Genomic DNA, 5,535 nt, shown 5'->3' with positions numbered 1-5,535 from the left:
TACATGTGTATATTACACTTTGTACATGTTACTTTGTATATGAAGCTCAGGTCATTATCAAAAGAAGGCACCAAACCCTGTATATGAATGAATGATAAAAGGTGAGAGTAAGAATATGTATAATAGTCTTCTTTCTCGTTATAACCCCATCCGGCCCGTTGGCACCGTGAGGGGGGCTTGGTGGACGGCTGCCGGAGTGATGCTCCGTGGGACAGTCCTCTGTCCTTTTGTGGCCTAATGCTCCTGCCTTCTCTAATTGTGCCGGATTGCTTTTCCTTATGTTTCGTTTTTCTCCCCCTCTTCTCCTATCTGCTTGTCATTTCCTGCCGACCTTTTGCTTGTTTTGGTTATTCCTTTGGACTTCTCTTTTGACCCCAGGGTGCTTGAGGAGGCATACTCTTGCACCCGTAGAACTGTAGTACACAACGTCTCGAGCGAGGAGAACCTTTTATTGTCAATCCCCCTTTCGTCGCTGAACCCGATCTCGACGCACTGACGGTTCTTAAGGTGGCGTATGTGGGGCGTATACTTACGACGCGCCCCTAGGGGCCCCGGCATGATCGGAAATAGCTTCATGCCTCTAATTGTGGCTTCATGGTGGGCATGGGGGCACATTCGTGGATGAATTTCTGTCTGTCGATGAATCTGTTGTACCCCCTCAGGCTCGTAGGGTGGGCGACCAAGCCCCGAGTCGGCCTGTATTAAAAGACCGGGCTCTGTAGCACCTGCTGCATTGGGCCCCGACCTTGCTCCTCCTTTGACCCTCCTGACTTCTTCCCCCAGCTCCCTCCTTCCCTCCCTCTGTGGTTGGGTCGAGCCCCTCCTCCCCCCCCTCCTCCCCCCCTCTTCCCCCCCTCTTCCCCCCCTCCTCCCCCCTCCTCCCCCCCCCTCCTCCCCCCCCTCCTCCCCCCCTTCCTCCCCCCCCTCCTCCCCCCCTCCTCCCCCCTCCTCCCCCCTCCTCCCCCCCCCTCCTCCCCCCCCAGTGGTGACCACTTTTTTCCCCTGGTGCAGCTAAGTATCTCGTTGTGACTACTGCGCCTTTTAATCTGTGTGTCTGTTCTCAACGCCGTCCGCGCTATGGCCGCACTTGCTCGATTCCTTCCCGTACTGATGCGTATCAGGCCTTGTTTGGTCCCGCTTCATGGGCCAAATACTTTGATCTCCTCCATCTTGATTCTGCGCTTCCTGATGATTTCCCCCACCATAGGCATCTTGTTGATTCCGTGGATGCCTCTGTTACCTTCAACTCCACCCGTCTCAGTACACGTGTTGCGGCTCCTTCTCAGGATGCAGCTTCCTGGTTGGCTGCTTTGGCGAGATCCCTGTTAGGGTCCTTTTTGTCCCCTGGTGCTGCTAAGTCTTTCGTTGTGACTACTGCTCCTTTTAACCCCCTGTCAGACAGACAGACAGACTGACAATCTGAGACACAGACAGTCTGTGTCTGTCTCTTGAGCTGTTTATCCTATCTTCTTGCATGTCTCTTAATTCTGGTGAGCCAGAATTCTGGTTCTTAATTCTGTCTCTTAATTCTGGTTCTTAATTCATTTGGACTCTCGGACTCGCAGCCTTTCCTGTCTTGATCTTTCTCTTTGCTTGTCTGATCTTTTCTTGGATTTCACGTGGCAGGTTCTTGACCTCCATGGCAGTGACCATTTTTCCATCCTTACCTTTTTCTCCCTTCCCTCTCCTTCCCTAGGTGGCAGTTTGCAAAAGCGGACTGGAACCTTCTTGGTGACTCGGATCCTTTTGATATCATTCGCCTTATGCGTTTTTGTTCTCTTGCTGGCATCCTTGGTGATATTTAGCGGCCTCTGATTATTCCGCACATTTGATGGTGCTACATAGCCTTCCCGGTTTGGTGCCTTCTTTTGATAATTACTTACTTCCCTATAATGATTCTATTCAAAAAGCCCAATTTTGGGCTAGAAAGTAATCCAATTTTGGGCTAGAAAGTAGGCCAATTTTGGGCTAGAAAGGGATCCTACAAAAAAAACATAAAAATCCTACTAAAAATCATAATCTTAGAAGCAAAAACTTAGTAGTCCAAAATTTAACAACTTTCTCTACATAGTAGCCCAAAATTGGGCTACTTTCGCTACTTAGTAGCCCAAAATTGGGCTACTTTCGCTACTTAATAGCCCAAAATTGGGCTACTTTCGCTACTTAGTAGCCCAAAATTGGGCTACTTTCGCTACTTTTTAGGCAAAATTTGGCAATTTTCGCTACTTTGTAGCCCAAAATTTAACAATTTTTGCTACTTTGTAGCAAAAATTGGGCTGCTTTCGCTACTTAGTAGCCCAAAATTGGGCTACTTTCGCTCTTTGTAGCCCAAAATTGGGCTACTTTCGCTACTTTGTAGCCCAAAATTAGGCTACTTTCGCTACTTTGTAGCCCAAAATTGGGCTACTTTCGCTACTTTGTAGCCCAAAATTGGGCTACTTTCGCTACTTTTTAGCCCAAAATTGGGCTACTTTCGCTACTTTGTAGCCCAAAATTGGGCTACTTTCGCTACTTTGTAGCCCAAAATTGGGTTACTTTCGCTACTTTGTAGCCCAAAATTGGGCTACTTTCGCTACTTAGTAGGCCAAAATTGGGCTACTTTCTCTACTTTGTAGCCCAAAATTGGGCTACTTCGCTACTTAGTAGCCCAAAATTGGGCTACTTTTGCTACTTTGTAGCGCAAAACTGGGCTACTTTCGCTACTTTGTAGCACAAAATTTAACAATTTTCGCTACTTTGTAGCCCAAAATTGGGCTATTTTCGCTAATTGTAGCCAAAAATTGGGCTACTTTCGCTACTTTGTAGCCCAAAATTGGGCTACTTTCGCTACTTAGTAGCCCAAAATTGGGCTACTTTCGCTTCTTAATAGCCCAAAATTGGGCTACTTTTGCTACTTTGTAGCCTAAAATTGGGCTACTTTTGCTACTTTGTAGCCCAAAATTTGGCAATTTTCGCTACTTTGTAGCCCAAAATTGGGCTACTTTCGCTAATTTGTAGCCCAAAATTGGGCTACTTTAGCTACTTTGTAGCCCAAAATTGGGCTACTTTCGCTACTTTGTAGCCCAAAATTGGGCTACTTTCGCTACTTAGTAGCCCAAAATTGGGCTACTTTCTCTACTTTGTAGCCCAAAATTGGGCTACTTTCGCTACTTAGTAGCCCAAAATTGGGCTACTTTTGCTACTTTGTAGCCCAAAATTTGGCAATTTTCGCTACTTTGTAGTCCAAAATTTGGCAATTTTCGCTACTTTATAGCCCAAAATTTAACAATTTTCGCAACTTTGTAGCCCAAAATTGGGCTACGTTCGCTACTTTTTAGGCAAAATTTGGCAATTTTTGCTACTTCGTAGCCCAAAATTGGGCTACTTTCGCTACTTTGTAGCCCAAAATTGGGCTACTTTGCAGCCCAAAATTGGGCTACTTTCGCTACTTTTTCGCCAAAATTTGGCAATTTTCGCTACTTTGGAGCCCAAAATTTAACAATTTTTGCTACTTTGTAGCCCAAAATTGGGCAACTTTCGCTACTTTGTAGCCCAAAATTGGGCTACTTTCGCTACTTTGTAGCTCAAAATTGGGCTACTTTCGCTACTTTGTAGCCCAAAAATGGGCTACTTTCGCTACTTAGTAGCCCAAACTTGGGCTACTTTCGCTACTTTTTAGCCAAAATTTGGCAATTTTAGCTACTTTGGAGCCCAAAATTTAAAATTTTTTGCTACTTTGTAGCCCAAAATTGGGCTACTTTCGCTACTTAGTAGCCCAAAATTGGGCTACTTTCGCTACTTTGTAGCCCAAAATTGGGCTACTTTCGCTACTTAGTAGCCCAAAATCGGGCTACTTTCGCTACTTTGTAGCCCAAAATTGGGCTACTTTCGCTACTTAGTAGCCCAAAATTGGGCTACTTTCGCTACTTTGTAGCCAAAAATTGGGCTACTTTCGCTACTTTTTAGGCAAAATTTTGCAATTTTCGCTACTTTGTAGCCCAAAATTTGGCAATTTTCGCTACTTTATAGCCAAAATTTAACAATTTTCGCTACTTTGTAGCCCAAAATTGGGCTACTTTCGCTACTTAGTAGCCCAAACTTGGGCTACTTTCGCTACTTTTTAGCCAAAATTTGGCAATTTTAGCTACTTTGGAGCCCAAAATTTAAAAATTTTTGCTACTTTGTAGCCCAAAATTGGGCTACTTTCGCTACTTTGTAGCCCAAAATTGGGCTACTTTCGCTACTTAGTAGGCCAAAATTGGGCTACTTTCTCTACTTTGTAGCCCAAAATTGGGCTACTTCGCTACTTAGTAGCCCAAAATTGGGCTACTTTTGCTACTTTGTAGCGCAAAACTGGGCTACTTTCGCTACTTTGTAGCACAAAATTTAACAATTTTCGCTACTTTGTAGCCCAAAATTGGGCTATTTTCGCTAATTGTAGCCAAAAATTGGGCTACTTTCGCTACTTTGTAGCCCAAAATTGGGCTACTTTCGCTACTTAGTAGCCCAAAATTGGGCTACTTTCGCTTCTTAATAGCCCAAAATTGGGCTACTTTTGCTACTTTGTAGCCTAAAATTGGGCTACTTTTGCTACTTTGTAGCCCAAAATTTGGCAATTTTCGCTACTTTGTAGCCCAAAATTGGGCTACTTTCGCTAATTTGTAGCCCAAAATTGGGCTACTTTAGCTACTTTGTAGCCCAAAATTGGGCTACTTTCGCTACTTTGTAGCCCAAAATTGGGCTACTTTCGCTACTTAGTAGCCCAAAATTGGGCTACTTTCTCTACTTTGTAGCCCAAAATTGGGCTACTTTCGCTACTTAGTAGCCCAAAATTGGGCTACTTTTGCTACTTTGTAGCCCCAAATTTGGCAATTTTCGCTACTTTGTAGTCCAAAATTTGGCAATTTTCGCTACTTTATAGCCCAAAATTTAACAATTTTCGCAACTTTGTAGCCCAAAATTGGGCTACGTTCGCTACTTTTTAGGCAAAATTTGGCAATTTTTGCTACTTCGTAGCCCAAAATTGGGCTACTTTCGCTACTTTGTAGCCCAAAATTGGGCTACTTTGCAGCCCAAAATTGGGCTACTTTCGCTACTTTGTAGCCCAAAATTGGGCTACTTTCGCTACTTTTTCGCCAAAATTTGGCAATTTTCGCTACTTTGGAGCCCAAAATTTAACAATTTTTGCTACTTTGTAGCCCAAAATTGGGCAACTTTCGCTACTTTGTAGCCCAAAATTGGGCTACTTTCGCTACTTTGTAGCTCAAAATTGGGCTACTTTCGCTACTTTGTAGCCCAAAAATGGGCTACTTTCGCTACTTAGTAGCCCAAACTTGGGCTACTTTCGCTACTTTTTAGCCAAAATTTGGCAATTTTAGCTACTTTGGAGCCCAAAATTTAAAATTTTTTGCTACTTTGTAGCCCAAAATTGGGCTACTTTCGCTACTTAGTAGCCCAAAATTGGGCTACTTTCGCTACTTTGTAGCCCAAAATTCGGCTACTTTCGCTACTTAGTAGCCCAAAATCGGGCTACTTTCGCTACTTTGTAGCCCAAAA

This window comes from Procambarus clarkii, chromosome 10, assembly GCF_040958095.1.
Source record: "Procambarus clarkii isolate CNS0578487 chromosome 10, FALCON_Pclarkii_2.0, whole genome shotgun sequence".
Lineage (NCBI taxonomy): Eukaryota > Metazoa > Arthropoda > Malacostraca > Decapoda > Cambaridae > Procambarus > Procambarus clarkii.
This window is presented reverse-complemented; position numbering follows the sequence as displayed.